At 44.3% G+C, this 17,404-nt stretch overlaps 1 protein-coding gene across 1 annotated transcript in view; it reads right to left on the reverse strand.

Moving 5' to 3' along the window:
- The window catches only part of LOC119442559 (myocyte-specific enhancer factor 2), a 280,845-nt gene that overhangs the window by 136,815 nt on the left and 126,626 nt on the right, over positions 1-17,404 (reverse strand). The gene's annotated exons all lie outside the window — the stretch shown is intronic.

Consider the following 17,404-nt stretch of genomic DNA (forward strand, 5'->3'; position numbering starts at 1 on the left):
ACAAAATAAATAAGTAAATAAATGAAGTGAAAGATAAGAAAAAAAAAAGGGACAAGGAATGTCTTAACTTGAACCATAGATAACTATGAAAAAAAAATTATAATGGAAGGATTTCGCCTCGGCCACCAGTTTTTCCTTTTTCCACTCAAATCGGAAGGCGTCGCTGGGCATGAAATGAATAAAGAAACGAAGTCCCGGAGCTATTACAACTGCCGTCCGCGCATGAAATGACTTTTCTTTTTAAAAATTGATTTTCATTTCAGTTTTGCCTTAAGACAAAGCTTCTGCCGCCTTATAACGGACATTGCTTGTCTCCAAACGAGCCGGCGCACTGTGGGAAGTCAGGTTATTTGTAAGCTAACGGTCCTCCTTGGGGAGGTTGTGCGAGGGAAAGGGGTGGAGGGGGAGGAGGCGGGGTGATGTGATATCTGTCTCTTTGCCACAATAGCGACTGATTAGATTGTAAGGAAACTTACCACGAAGATAGAAGGGGAGGGATGAGAAAAACGTCGTTCATCAAGCCCCTTTCCTACCAATTTTGTTTTATTTTATTTCTTTTATTTCTAAAAAAAAAAAAGTCATACGCACACATAACAGCGCACAACGCCGGCTTTCAGCGTAGAAGATTTATATTTGAGTATAAGTGGAACCTCGAATACACTTGTTTGTTGTCGTGAACACCTCAAAGTGGCGTGGCGGCCCTATATATAACGCCACAGACCTATCGGATTTTACGCAACACTGCAGTATTTCGTTAGGGAATCCCGATTCCAGTTTGCGTGTAAGGACAGCAGCTTGTCACGATTTCCGGTGAAACTCGGAAATGGGCGATCCCTTCAGAGTTCAGGCACACTTTACACACAGCTTGCGCAAGTTGTGACTCGCGACTTTCCACACATACTCAAGCGTCCTGAATGTGGAGCTCGCAATGGCAGAGCTTAAAGTCAGCCTGAACTTCTGCCTATAAAGTGTGAGAACTTCGGCGCTTAGGGTCTAAAAAGAGGATCCTGTTCGGCAAGTATCTGGCAGCCAAGACAGGTATATGCTATTATACTTCAGGAACACGCAGATGTGAATGAAGGACGCACATTGATTAAGAATCGCCCCTGGTTCTCGTATTTATTTCCTGCCTCCAGTTCTTGTTTATAGCGTTCATATAACATTTTTTTTTCAAATCAACCAATCTACAGAATTTATTCACCGCCTATTAAGTTACAAATTGCAGGTCGTACGAATGAGAGAGATGGCCTTAATGATGTTGCGATCGTGACTTACAACTTTCCGTGAGCCCGACCGAGTCACCATGCATCGCCGACAGATTCATCATCAGCTGCTCGGCGCATGATCAGCGCAGCCTAAGCTATGCCAAGTTTTTGAGTCCCGGCGGCATGTTTTACGGAAAACACTCTGGAGGACTTGATGCGCACCCAAATTCTATGTGGCAGGCATCATGCAGGACAGGCCGTTGATGACGTCAACGCCACGTGCCTTGAGAGAAGAGGATGGCGTCCCGCGGGCAGAGGGCGCTCTCGCCTCAAACTCGGCATGCGATTCGTCAGTAGGACCCGCCTCACGAAGGGGATTTAAGGCCTACAGCCCTATTGCTATAGGGATATATTTGCTTAGAGTCTAGTCGGAGAGTAGATGCGAGTCTCGACCATATATGACGTAAATATATACCCTTTTCCGATCCTTCCTGTTTCGCCACCCTGGCCTGGCATCCTCATTACTGCGGGAAAGTTTGGCCCTGATCCAGGCCTACGACAATGGAGAAATGAAGAAATTTTCCGTGCTGCAGGCGTGCATATACAACCGATTTATACTCGGAACTATCAAAGTAGTTTTGATTGAAACGCAAAATCACTAAATGAGCGCTTTCATCTTTCTTTTAATCAGACCTGAAAGTCAGGGGGTATGTTGCCCCAAATTAGTGCTAAAGACAGATATTAAACGCGCGCCAAGTTTACAGAAATGGGGAATCATGCGCTGTCTTTAGAGTCTATTCTCGGACCGTGGCCTTCTCCCTACATCGTGAAAGAAAATATGAAAATAAAACGAGTACTCAGGTTGTTCTTTCCCCCTTATTACAATTCATGTTCCATTATGTGCTGTGCACATTTTTTTTTGTTTTGTTTTGTGCGAACTAGCCTCAAAGTAGACAGTTGGCATGTAGTTGAAGTATACCTTTTCTTTTTCCTTTTCTTTTTTCAAATTTCACGCTTAAGTGTCACATTAGGTTTTTTCACTATTTTTTTATTCTACATTTTTTAAATGTCTGCCAGCATTTCTAAAAAATATTTTTTTTCTTTTTTTTCTTTTTTTCCTTTTTTACTCGTAGCGCCTTGACCCATGTAGAAGTGAAACTGAGTAACGGAAAGCACATGCCTAAAGCCTTCCTACCGAATCCCCCAGCTAAATCTAATCTAATCTATCAGTAAACGTGTTTAGCCTGGCATATTAGTTTTTTTTTTGTAGCTCTAAATCCAGTAAAATAGCCTAACTATATGTGGAGAAAACGAGCACCAATTTCCCCTTTGGTATCGCCCGAGCCATGGAGCCATCTCAGTGTGACGTCATGGTTCTCTGCGCCTTGGTCATTTTCATGCCGGAAAGGTACGCAACATCTGCGCCGTTGAGCCCTTGCTTACATTAAAATGAAATGATAAATGATCACCTGTAGCTCCGACCAGAAGCTCCCAAATGTGACACCCGTAAATAAGGTATACGAAAGTATCTTTACACTCTCTCAACTTCTGCAGCTTTTAACTGGGCTTAAATGCGGCAAAATCACTCACGCTACACCTGTTATTTTCCTGAGGCGTATGAAGGTCACACTGTTTTACAAGTTATGCCTTATAATGGTGTCAGGGTGCAGCCACTGAGGTCGTTTACTTTTCATAATGCCGTATCACGGATGACAGCGTGGCTTCGTTATTTCCACCCATTTCTTTCGATGGCACCAGATTGACAGAATGATTTTTTTTTTCGACTGCAAGACACTCAAACGCGCACGCGGAATTTAGAACATGTTGAAATAACTCTACAGCGCCGAAGAACGAGGACAGACAAAAGGAACAGACAGGACTATAGCGCTGGTCCTGTCTGAACAATCGATAGCACAACATCTTGGTTAAGCACGTCCCCATGTCCTCCATGTCCGCCATATTCTCCAGTTAGTGTCATTTCCGCACAGCTGGAGTGCTTATCGTGTATATATATATATATATATATATATATATATATATATATATATATATTATACGTCTTCAATCGTTCTGGAAGCGACAAGAGCTTCATTTTAACCTCTGCTGGCTCTGGAGCTATTGAAGACGCAGCGGCGGTTTTTGAACCAGCACTTCACCGAGCGGAACTAGCTTGGCTTTCGCAAACGGCAACTTGCACGTGACCATCCAGTCGTGCGACATCTGGAACTGTCCAAACGACCTCATTTCCTTAAGGTCCTTAAGGTCAGCCAGGTCTGCGTGAAGAAATACGGAGTCTAGCTGCGACAAGCTTATACCGGTTGGAAGACGTGTAAGTATGATGCGGTATGCATTACTGCTGGCGTGGGCCTGAGCAGTACTTCGGCTAGGAGCCGATAAATGCATTGTGGCCGACAGCATAAAAAACACGACCGTTCAATACACAGGCACTCAACCGCACCGATTGGTGCCCCGCCGTGTGTAAACGACTACGTAAATACTGCATGCGCACGTTCGTATAGCTCGGGTCTGAAGCGGGATTGCAAAATATGGTGCGAGCGAATGAGACAAAAGTTTAGTTTTAAAGCGAAGCTTAAAACTGAATACATTTTTTTCTTTAAGCGGAGCTTTTCTTGCGAGCCCTCCCGGGTTTAGCTGACCGTGGATGCTGCGCTGTCTCGCCAAATAGCTCGCACACAGGTCAACGCTTATATATCGAATCAGCTTATATGTATTGCACTGCACCTACTGACGTCGACGGCCAACTGTCGATGGCCGGCTCTGTTCCCGACGCAACTACGCAGTGAAACGGTAACCGGTACCTAAATATCCCGACTGCAACAAACGCACGTTTTGCGGCGCGCAATTCCTTTATTAAATCGAACATTTCTCTGCTTTATTTCCCGGGATTTGGCGCGTACGCTCGATCGGCTTCTTGCCTAGTAAGGTGGGCCGGTCCTGGAGATAGTACTATGGTAAACTGGGTTGATCCCAGAGGTGGCCGTGACGGAATGTGTGGGCCGATCCCGGAGGCAAGTGTAATCCGCAGTCACGCGGTGCGGGTTTCCGCGCCTTACTGATTTGCCGAGCAGGCGCGGAAGAGCTGCGCTGCAACACGCGTTGCGGAAGAGGATCAGTTTTCTCGCAGTTTTAGTCGATTCATCGTGTCTTATTCATAAGTACAGTCGGCCAAATCTTTAGCTAGCTTATGTAAATGCTGTTCTTTTCTGCTTTACAGCGCGTTACGATTGAACGAACTTGCGAAACGGTCAAGGTTAACTCATGCTCACAAAGCTGGTGAATATAATATCGTCATTTGTTAGGTTGTTCCTATTGTAAGGTGCTGGAGCACAGAAAATCGGTCCACGTGCTCCAGTTAAAGATTTGGCTGTATATACATACCGGGGTATACCGTGTGTGCCAACTAATGCTAGCCAAGCTTCTCAAGGGGGAAAAAAAAAAAACAAAGGGCGAGATACAACTATAAAACCTACTGTCTTCGGGTGTCAGAGGCGTGGCGACTCAACACTGTGGGACTTAAGATCGTATCTTACAGTCTTTATGAAACCTTTTTTTTCCCCTTTTTTGTTGAACTGCTTGGCTAACTTTAGCTGGGACGCCCTATATATAAAGAAGGACTCTTTAATAGATGGTGTCCAAATGCACGCCCCCAACAACGGTTACCCCCGGAGTAAGAAAACAGATCTCGAAGGCTATGCTCTTGCGGGCTTCATTCGCCGAAAGTAACTGCGAAGCCAGAAACACGTCATGGCCACCATGTTTTGGATACAACTTACAAGCCGGAGATGCTTGCCTGGCTGACGGCCTGGTATGCAACTCAAGGTGACTTTCGTTAAAGTATTCGCGACGCCCAGATTTGAACAGTTGAGACCAAAAGTTAAACCGCCCCACCCCCACCCTCAAGTTCTTCGTAAATTGTAATATTTCTCGTATATTTAGGCCAAGGCAAGTTAGTCGTACCGCGGCACCGATGAACAACTCGTCTGCCCGTTTGAACAAAGAGAATGGCCGGCCTATACCACGCTGCGAGACGGCGCATTGTGTGTCGGCGTATGTATACGCGAACGTCACTTTGCCACGTATCATACTCGCAGTGAGCAAGAACGCTTTCCTTTTGTAGTCTCTACAACAAAGACTTGGGAAATGTCATACGACCGAACGCTGCAGTCATGGAGTAAATGACTTGTATATATGTCTCGGGATTTCGACGGAAGCAATAAAGCAGCAGCTGGCGCCGGAGACATTTCGTGTATATTATACGAGCGAAGCACTCTCGCAACACGTCGTTCATTTTTTCTTTTTCTCGATAACGCGGGCCCGGCAGATGCATACGACAGATGTACGAGGGTGTATATAGAATCGCATATAAAATGTCGCCACAAAGAGGCAGACGAAGTGAAAGCATAAAAATTACATTAAATTGATGTTAGTCAAGCAACCTCTCCGAATAGTTAGTGGTGAATCAGCGCGAAGATATGCGGACTATATAAGAAGTCAGTTAACTATCCTTTCCCCTGTAAGGATACTTAGTTATAACGAGAGAGGGAGATAGAGAGAGAGAGAGAGAAGAGAGAGAGAGAGATGAAAGGCGTAGAGGTTATCCAGAGTAGCAGTGGGGTTGGCTACTCTGCACTGGGAGGAAGGGAAATGGTAGAAATAAGCATTTTTTTAGACAATGTCTTTCTTGGGGAGTTATCCTCACATTTAACGCGATAGCGTCAACGAAATCCGTGTCGCAGAAAATACCCGTGTCGCAGAAAATCCGGTATCGGCGTTGTAGCCTGCGTTGGCCTCCCGTGAGCGAAAATTTCCAGTATATATTCTATACAGCATTGAAGTTCTTTCTATCCCGAAAGTTGCTCACATTTTGTCTTACATTCTTTACAAAGTTATTCCTCGGAATTTCGAGAATGACAGCCCCCAAGCGATTGTCACTAAACAAAACGCCGACAGCGCATACCCTTTATATGCAAAATCTTCTCAGACTGAAATATTAAAAGTGCGAGACAATAGCAGAAGATCGGCCCACGCAAGAGGCCGCGTTTCTACCGGAAAGCTCGCTTTCGTGCATAGCGTTCGCCACCAGCGTATCCCGTTAACCCTTTATGGCCCAGTGATTCCAAATGGAATATACAAGAAAAAATAGAGAAGAATGTGCTCTTAGTCCCGCATTCGCGGTGTGAGCAGTGTGGCACACACCTCTGCCATCAGCAAAGAAAAGAGTTGCTTCAAAAAGTTTCATCTAAGATAGACTTTTCACGTATTGCTTGAAACGACGCATTTTAAGTCCACCAAGTCCCACCGATTCCATTTGGAATCATGAAATAATTTTTGATTGAAAAGTGTGAGCACAAATTTAAAATTTTTTTAACTACCATGATCATGCACATCTCAAAAGACCAATTTTTTACATTGAACAGAATTAATTTGGGCCTGAAAGGGTTAAACATTACGGTTACATAACCGGCAGTTGCCGGGAAGCGTGAGAAGCAGTCAGGGATCCTTGAATGCTATCGCGTTCCGCTCATAAGGGTGAATTTTAAGCGTCCTCCAATTTTTTTTTAACCTATCGGGTAGTTTTCACCCCCCCCCCCCCCCCCCCCACCCATCCGTGGACCGATCCCGGAGATTGTGCAGTCTAGAAATGTGCGCCGATCCTGAAGATGTACCACCATGCGGTATGCCGATGGTGCCAGCGGTACCGGTGGTAAGGGGAGCGTTCTCGCATTCTTCTCTCGTTTCAGCTGGCATTCTGAGACGCTGTCGTTTAGACGCTGCGAGCCTCAGAATAAATTCTGTTTCAAGCGCCTCATTCTCGCCCCCAACTGGCTCAGCCAGACATCATCTTTTATCGACGTCAACTAAAGGTTGAATCGCCTTCCATCTTATATATTTTTGTCTTTTATTTTCATGCAAATTTGTTTCGAGGTATTGACAGTTTTTATTTGCATTGTTTTTTATTTGTGTTATTTTTTTTACTTTGGGTACTGAAGCTGCACGTGCTTGAGCATTATTTTTAATAATTTGTTTTCGACCTCGTGCCTAAGTTTGACAATACGTCATCAATCATTTGTTACTTTTTCTTTTTTCTTTCATGTTAATCATCATTAATTTCCGAGTAACTTTTATTACTCATAGCGCCTTAGTCCATAAGTGATATGGAATAGTAGGAAGCACGTGCCTCCAGCCTAGCCATTTGATCCTCTAGCTAAAGTAATGAGAAAAAAAAAAAAGAGAAGAAAGGAAGATACGAAAAGAATTGGAGTGGCCAATGCACTCCATAGCGCAACGTCTCCGCAGCAAATTATTTATAGTAGAAGAAAAGAACATATATACTTTCTGTTCAGGTGCAATAGAACAGCAAGCATGATTTTTTCAAGCGGAAGACTAGACTAAAAAAAAAAAAAAATAGCAGCCGATTTTATTCCCCGTGTTGTGAGGTATATAGAATTAGAAAACAAGGACCCTCTGAGTGTGATGGAGTGCGTAGGTTGCGCAACGCCGATAGGAAATTTTTAAGAGAGACAATTTATTGCACAAGCGTCTTCCTATAGAGCTATTTCAACGATACGACATCGTCTAAGAATTTCATGGTGTCCATCCCAAGCTTTTCCTAAAGAAACGAGACTGTTGGTTATAAATGCCGTCGAAATTGACCCACCGTGGCAGATAACCACGAACACAAGCTTTGTCCCTTATACGAAAGTCGTTTGAAATATAATGTCTTTCTGTTGACCTTTTGTCGCCCCCAACATAGTTTCTGTTTAAATGAAACTGAATGCCGCGTACAATCTTTTCAATACGTGTTTTTAGTTCCACATCTCGCCACCGAATTGTTCTTTTCTCGGTTACCGTAGGCTATCAACTCACTCGAACTTCAACGCGTGAAATTAAAAAGGCCGCCAAATAGAAGCACTATATGACACCCGCTGTCAGTATTTCAAAGTTCTATTCGCATTTCCTTAGCGGGGGGGGGGAGTCGATTTTACCATTTGAGACAAAGGGTCAATTTTAGTTTCTTCCTCTTTAGATATCGTGCCGAAGTCAGGGTAGCGTCATGAATATTTATCACAGTATATTTTTGCGCACTTTGCTCCATTTGACTGTAGGGAATGTTAAGAATTGGCGGCTTATACGGTCTTCACGCCAGAAGGCACCCGCTGTGGTGGCTTAATGGCGGTGGCCGCATTTCGATATGGGCGAAATGCAAAAGAGCCCGTGTACGGTGCATTGGGTGCACGTTAAAAAACCCCGGGTGGTCGAAATTAATCCGGAATTTTCCACCACGGGGTGCCTCACAATCATATCGTGGTTTTGGCACGTATTACTCGAGAATTTAATTTTAAACCACCAGAAAGTGACGAAGGCGCTACCGAAGTTCCTCCCGCCAGAACGCTCTCGTTGAACGACTCCTGACACGCCCGTGTTATTTTACGTGAGTGCGTGTGTATGTGCTTTTTGAACTCTCTCTCCCTCTCTTTGTGCTTGTCGTCTTTATCTTTCTGTCTTCCTTCCCCCTTCCCCAGTGCAGGGTAGCAAACTGGATATTAATTTTCCAGTTAAAGTCCCTGCGTTTCACAGTTAATTTATCTCTCTCTGTTCACAAGAACTTCGCCGATTTCTTGTTTTCTTTTTGTTTGTCGATTAATTCTAATCGAAAGCAAGAACAACAAACAGCTAGACCACAACAGATGATGTCATAATCTGTGACGTCATGGATAACTGCGTGGTGAGTACATTTCAAGGTGGTGGCGCCAGCCGGTCTTTTGGTTTATCGTCATATTTCGGGTCCTCACTTATCGTAATACGAACTTCTCTTTTTTTTTCATCTTTTTTTTTGTAATTACAGGAGTGTAATATACCGATCTAGTTCAATTTAATAATTCTCTTTATTCATATAATCCAGCACCTATCAAACAGGTATGACGATATGCTGTAAACGATGCAATTTTCACGAGGACATAATTTTTCTTCTCTCAGCGATCGCGTCACCGGGGGAGCGGGTTTGCAGCGTATCGGTTGTTGCTAACTTTCTCGCGCTTTCTTTCTTTCTTTCTTTTTTTCTTACACGTTCTTTTGATTACAATACATGGAACTAGGTAACACTGATTAGGCCCATAACCATAGCCTAGGAAGTACAGGCAACAAGTTACGTTTACAAAGCAAACAGTACGTAAGCAATCATGCAGTTTATACTGAGAAAGAAAATAAATACGAATAAACATGAAGTGTGAACCACTATAAGGTAATACATAATAGAAAATCAGCAAATGCGCATGATGATACAATTAGCATAACCTAGAGCATAATGCTACGCACACTGCGACCACAATATTATAAAGGCAAAATGAATGATAATAGAAATAATGTCATGCTTGCTAATGACAGGTCAAGGGGATAAAAATATCTAAAAAAATGAAATGAAATACGACCGAGAACAAATGAAAAATGTGTGCTGGGGTTTAACGATTTTTCTGGAGCTGGTATCTTTAAGTGCACTTGAACATTTATTTGCTTCTTTTACGTGACGTGGTATCTCATTCCATACTTTCACTGCAATAAATTGCGGTAGCCGCTGTCCACAAACATTGTTAGTTGGCGGAAGATGGCAATTGCGCAATGTGACGCGTCTGGTTAGGCGGTACAACGAAGAAAAGATTGATGTACGTGATGATTTTGAAGCTTTCCGGAATTTTAAAAAAATCGCCTGTGGCAGATAGCATAATTCTTGTCCTTGAGACGTATTATTCGAAGAGGCGGACATTACTAGCACGACAAATCAAAACAAACATTCAAAAAATTAAGAAAAGTTAACTAATTATCTTCCTAATAAATTACTTAGGGCACGTATTGCAATTTAAGAATTGTAGCCGGTTACGAGACATCTAAATTAAGATGCCACCAGTCGACCTAGTCGGTCTGATGGGCTATCTGCAAGCTATATGTCAACTATTTGTCAGCTATTTTCCAACTATCCGCTTCTTGTAAACAGGATGCAAATACGTGGATGGCAGCTGTGGGATTGAAGAAACCACCTCTCAACAACACTGTGTACAAATGCACTCCTACCATCACTACTACACAACAACAACAACAACAACAACAACAACAACAACAACAACAACAACAACAACAACAACAACAACAACAACAACAACAACAACAACAACAACAACAACAACAACAACAACAACAACAACAACAACAACAACAACAACAACAACAACAACAACAACAAGCCGGCTCTGACGTAGCCTACCTTCCCTTGCCTCTACAGCTAAAAAAAAAGAAAAAAGAAAACAGCCTACTTTAATATGTTTCTAAGTAAAAAGAAACAAAACAACAGCAAGAGCAAGGACTACAATAACGACGCTAGTGTTTCATTCACGCAAATGCGCAGGTCACCAGCTCATGGAGAAGTGCGCGCACTGCACCCAACCGATCGAAACCATCCGGTGGGTGCAGTGGCGCTTCCCCGTGCGCTGACCCCTGGGCGGCGCAGCGGTAGGTATGCAGATAAGTCCGGCGATGTCAGTGCGGGGCCCAGCTTGCATCGCCGCCGCCTGTTTGTCGTCACTATCTCTCCGATCGGTCAAAGTCGCCCGGTTGAGGTCGCGGCGCGACTCGTCTGCCTAATGAAGGATGTCGAAGCTCGCAAGGCGTCATTTACACGCTCGCTTTCAACTCCGTCGGGAAGATTACTGGCTGACAAAAAATGCAGCTCGTTTCTCATGATTGTACGTATGCCTAATCTCCTCGTTAGTTTCGTATCGTCTGGGTCACTACTACCTGTTTAGCAATCTTTGCATACAAGGTGAACTCTGCAGTGTTCAATAAAGTCCATGTATGTATGTATGTATGTATGTATGTATGTATGTATGTATGTATGTATGTATGTATGTATGTATGTATGTATGTATGTATGTATGTATGTATGTATGTATGTATGTAGTATGTATGTATGTATGTATGTATGTATGTATGTATGTATGTATGTATGTATGTATGTATGTATGTATGTATGTATGTATGTAGTATGTATGTATGTATGTATGTATGTATGTATGTATGTATGTATGTATGTATGTATGTATGTATGTTGTGTGTGTGTGTGTGGGTGTGTGTGTGTGTGTGTGTGGTGTGTGTGTGTGTGGTGTGTGTGTGTGTGTGTGTGTGTGTGTGTGTGTGTGTGTGTGGTGTGTGTGTGTGTGTGGTGTGTGTGTGGTGTGTGTGGTGTGTGTGTATGTACCACTACCTGCAAATGATCATGGACACTGCATTGAGAATAGTAATGGAGAGCGCGTTAAAAAAGGTGGCGCACATCACCAAGTGCGTGCTGATTAGTAAAACAATTATTTATTCCATGTTCTCTGTTTACACCTTCAATTATTTAGGACACAAGAAATTATGAATTGAAGTCCACTCCCTGACCAATACATGTCCTCTTAGTTCAAATTCTGAGACGAACAGCTTAGAATATTTCTAGAAACAGATAGTTTTGTTCCAATTACCGCATTTTCCGTGTATAGTTAGTAGGGGCCAACTTAAGTGGCGTAAAATAATAACTAAAAAAATTAGATAGTTCGCTCCCGCTGTACAGTCCGCAGAGACAAATTTTGACTGAATAAATGTATGCAAATCTCACGCGCTGTGGGAATCGCTGTACGCTAATCTTTCATGATCCAGCGAGGCAATATGGCGAATTACCACAAGAGACGCGCTGCAGGTTTCAGTGACGAATGCGTCTCTCAGCCATTATGGTGGACACTATGTGCAAGCGGAACATTTATTCAATATTAAAACGCGTTGAATCACAAGACACGACGTGCTTGACCTTGTGGAGACTCGCCACAGCGCCACAGTATACGATGAGAGACGCGCAGTGAATTTCGGCGACGAACACGTCCTGTAACTTCCATTTTCATCATCAGCTAGGAAGATTGACAGGGAAAAGTCAAGAATTATCGGCCAAGAAAGAAACTTGAAATCACGTCTCTATCTAGAGTCGTTGGAGATACAAAAAACACGTGAGGGAACCCTCCCCCAGTCGTACACGCGCTGTTTGCGTCACGTGCTCAAGAGTACATAAGCCGCAACGAATTTTCCTTCACCCCATTGTGAACAAGGCTTCCGTAGCGAAGCCGAAGTACAGTGCATTACCCTATTCTAGTACGCTGTAACCTAAGAGTAGTAGTAAGTGGTTCGTTGGGAAAGGGAAATGGTTGGCGCTATCTTCTGCAGCCCTTGAGGGAGCACGGCTCAGCGCCAACGGGGAGGGGTAAGTGGGAGAGAAAGAAGGGATAGAGTGGAGTCACCATGGCTGGGCGAACCTAAGAGACCCGGGCCGCCCGGGCGACGTCCGCGGGATCTCACGTGACCCACCCGGTGGCGCTGATAGCGCTTGCGATTCCCGTGCGCCGCCCGCGGAAGGAAAGTTTCCCCTCTCCCAACTCTCCCTGGCACGCATGCGCTTGACGCGACGTTCGCTGCCCGTGCGGCGGTTATGGGACCCGAGGGTTCCCACAAGCTAGGAAGTGGGCACGCTCACTTTCTGCAAGTATTGCTATGCGACGCGCCTAACGCACCAAGAGTCTGAAAGCGCTGGTTGGCTTGCACGAGGAAAATTCGTAAAGTTGTTTTGTTCCGCCTTTTATTGCGATTGCAATTGTATGGACACTCCAAGCGAATTTTTGCCGTCGCCGTGAGGTTCCGTATATATTTTTAGGTATATTTATTTATTTATGTAAAAATACCTTACAGGCCCAAAGGGCATTGAGTAAGGGGGGTTTACTTATTACAATGAATGCACAAGCAAACTAGTATGGAACAGGGTTACAATGCAAGTGAACATCAAAACGCAACGCAGCAGAGTAAATTGCAAAATACAAAACAAGTTTCCAACGCAGGTGAAGCAAAAAAAAAAAAAAAGAAAAATGCAGCACAACAGAATATGTTTCCGAAATAAGCACTAAAAGAGCCTTTTTGAGTGCAAGTGACGAAAAAAAAAAACAAGAAAAAAAAAAACGCAACACATCGCAAAATAAACAACACAAAAACTTAAACTGAAAGCGCGCGTCCCTCGCGCGCTTTCACTCGCACATACAGCATACGGCGCGCGGCGACAAATTCATCGCCGTTCACGTCATACGGAACCTCACGGCGACGCCGACGGCAGAAATACGCTTTGAGTGTCCATATAATTGCTATCGCAGTAAGTGAGCTCGATTATCTCTGTTCGGGTTGAACGGACACCCTTCTAAATAATCAGTGTGGATACAAAACTGTCTGCGTGCGGTTATCCTGGTTTTGTTCACATATATTCGCCGAGCAATGTACACGTGTGTTATGACGTTTTGAGGACTATAAGTACGTCTGCGAGAACTTGAAATAAATATGTTGTTGAAAGCTAGCGCTGTGTGTTTGTCTAATGTGTCTTTCCGTGTCCCTTTCATTCTGCCTGCGCTACAAGAAGTTAGGCGAGCGAGAAAGAAAGAGAAAGCCACGACCGTTAACCACGCAGAACCAGTGGCGATGCCTCTTGGTGGCCGAAAAAGGGAACAAGTAAAGAGAAAGACAAGTAAGGAGAAAACAAGTAACAGGAATTAAAAACGCGTTCGAACGACAATGTCAAAGAAATTTAATGAATGACTCCTGAGCACGCACGCTTTCACCTTCATCCTCTTAGCGTAAGCTAAAGTGACTGTAAAATTTTTCCTTCCTTTTAGAACTATCGATTGTAGTCATACGCTGTCCTTTCGTAGCACGCTTGCTCCATTCAAGCGGCGTACCGAGCGGCTCTTTAGAAAGACAGTGATTAAAGATACCGAGACAGTGGTCATGATGTTTTCGAGCTCAGCAGCTGCGAATATGATATACGACTGCGTACACGGGGCCGGCGCCACTACCGACCTTCATCAATGACATTTTCTGTTCTTCCCTGTCTGCGGCTCTGTATCTTACTCATGTGGTGTTGGGGGAATCACTTTTCGAGCAACATCTGTTTCTTTTACGGCGCTTCATTTTATTCTTACTTAATCGAAAAAAAGAAAGAAAAAAAAGAGAAAATCGATGAAACGGATCGGAACACATGCAGCCGTGGCTATATCATGCTTCGCGCACGCCGCACGATGCAGAAACATGCGCAGCAAACATTTCCACGGACGAGTGCGACATACGTGGCGGGAGCAGCTGGACGGTCGCGGTAAAAAATAATTTTAGAAGTGAGCCACGTTGAAAGTTTTCGCTATATCGCATAGAAGCAACATTTATATACGTGGGGGGTAACTCAGAAAGCCCGCTGCTACGTTATGTGACGATACGCTTATAACCGTTTCTTCACGAGCGGCTTTTAACGTTGAAGCTTTCTTCGCAAACTCTCCCGGAATTTCCTGACCGTGACTGCTGGGTCGGATCTCTAATCTTGTCGGATCGAATCTCGGTCCCCCCGCACAGCAGCCGGATGCTCTACCAATTTAGCCTCAATCGCAATTTTAGAGCGCAGCTCTTAGGCACCCGTTATTGCAGCAAGCGTCGGCGTCCTCGGCGTAGCCAAGCGATCAAGCACAGCGAAGGATGAAAGCGAACTCGGAGCGCAGCGGCAGATGAAAGACGGCGATAGCGGAGACAGCGCGAGGAAGAAAGCGGAGGAGGAGGGTATGGCGAAAGCAGTGAGAAGAAGAGCGTATAGTGCCGCGCAAGACGGGCTCTGCGGCGATGATGGCTACGAGATGGCGCCAGAGTGTGTTCACCGATGGCTCCAACGATACCATATATCGAAACAAAGCGCTGCATGAGCGGAGGTCTGTCTGCGGCGGCTGCTGTGAATCGCGCCCACGACTTGGAAATGAGTCCTATCGCTATCAGATACCTTGATGTGCTGACAAAAGACAGAACCTTGCCGTAGGCCATAATCGCACGCGTACTTCTATCTTTGAGATGATGTTCGCGTGTGTCACATTGCTCACAGAACGGCTGCGCGATGGCGCATGCGCGCGCTCCGGTTTCTGTTACGCCAGAGACGCAGGAATGAAATGGGCAAATTTATAGCATTTGATTAACTGCTTCCCGAAAGCTTCGCTCCACTTATATTCCAAGATGTGCGTTGGATCTGCATTTAAATATATAGCGCTTAGGTGATGTTGACACTATTACTTGTCGGCTACCGCCCCCCCCCCCCCCTCCGTCCCCATCCCCTCACTTATAAATAAATATAATGAAGAGACGGGAGCGCAACCATCACATAAAATCACACTCAATTTTACAAGTCAGGCTCATAAATAAGGCAATCATAGTTACTGCGAAATTCAAGTCGCATAAGTAAGTTAAATACACTCAGACCTAAAATTAAGCCACATAATTACATGACAGGCAGCCCACAAGAAGTGTCGCTTTAAGAGACACTGAAGTGTAAAGTCGAGCCACATAAATATACTAAAGCACAGGAGAAAACACGGTATATGGACGCAGGAAGAGACATGAAGTCAGGCGCAGAATGGAACAAAGGCAGGCCAAATAATACACATTGATTGGGCTTACGATACGTAGACAATAGAAACTCTACTTGATATTTGCCGAGGATACCGCCTCGCTTGCATAAATCCCTAGTGGGCCATTAGCGCTCTCCTTTGTAATGAATATGTTGGTCATGAACCGATGGTCTTTTCGAGGCTGAAGGGCCTTTGGCTTCTTTCAAGCGATAAAAAAAAATTTCGGCTTGAAAGCTGTGTACCTGTCGATATTGAAGGCGGCTGTGCGTATGCAATGTGTGATTAATCTTACGGGGGAGACTAGTGGGTGCTGAATGAACTACAGCTTCGGGCACCCGCGTATGGAGCAATTCGATGGCGGACGAAATGCAACGCCATGTCAAGTGTTCGCGGGATGCGAGTTTCAGGAACAGCCGCATTTCAGCTCAGTTACATCTGCAGCCAGTAAAACAGTACAACAAGGAACAGTACAGTCGCCTACCCTATGGTACACGTGACGATTCTGAAATTTAGGTTGCGAGCCTTTAAAAAAAAAAAAGAAATAAGCTTTTTCAGATATATACCGCGCCTCGTAAACTTTTGACGCCGGCTGTACACGCCTATGTAATCTGTCGTCATCCAGTAATTGAAGTTTTCCTATAGTTGAGCAGTCGTTCCTTAAATGTCAGGTGTGAAGGTATACAGTCGAAACCGGATAAAGGAAATTATTCCCTATATCGAGCACGCGAAAATTGCAGACCGATACTCGTAGATGTAAAATAACTCCTTCACAGCGAACTGAACGTTGCGCATATTGAATTCTGGCGTCCACTGCCAGTGAAAGGGCCGCCTCGCCCTTCGCTTGAGGGAGCACTTTTGCAGTGGATGTGTTGTGGCGGTACTACGTGGACATACATCATCATCATCATCATCATCATCATCATCATCATCATCATCATCATCATCATCATCATCATCATCATCATAGTAATAATAATAATAATAATAATAATAATAATAATAATAATAATAATAATAATAATAATAATCGTCGTCGTCGTCGTCGTCGTCATCATCATCATCACCATCAGCCCTTTTCCTCGCCGTCCGTTTTCCCCAATGTAGAGTATATAGCAGGCCAAAGCAAGTTACAGCTCAGGCCGACATATCTGCCTTTCTGTAAATAAATTTCTCCCTATTGAGGGAAGTGGACATGGAGCAGGTTTGCACAACCTCACGCATCGAGAACGCCATTCTTAGCGACGCTGAGGAACACTTTTAGACTCAAGAAAAAAAAAAAGAAAGAAAGAAAAAAGTTGGAAGATTCAACATCTAGTTGAAGTTGATGAAAACTAATGTCTGTCTGAGCAAATTGGGGGCTGACAAGCGGGCGGAATGAGTGCGCACGGTGGAGTAGGAGTAGCATCAGCCTAGTTTAATTTTTAGACTGGACTATCTTCGGGATCGGTCCACAATTTTACACTGCGTTATCTTAGGGATCGGCCCGCGAATAGGCTAGAAACTCAGACAGCCAATACGGCAAAAGGGGGGGGGGGGGGGGGGTAGCTCGATAATTAAGACATTTTCTTCAACAAAATACCGGCCTGCTAAGCGTTGTTTTGGTTGCAATAAGTGATTTTTTATTCTGGCTTTCCTTTCTTTACTGGAAATGACAAATCCGTATGTAACGAACGCACCACTAAAGTTCCTTTATCT

Source organism: Dermacentor silvarum, chromosome 2 (assembly GCF_013339745.2).
Source record: "Dermacentor silvarum isolate Dsil-2018 chromosome 2, BIME_Dsil_1.4, whole genome shotgun sequence".
NCBI classification, from domain to species: Eukaryota; Metazoa; Arthropoda; class Arachnida; order Ixodida; family Ixodidae; genus Dermacentor; species Dermacentor silvarum.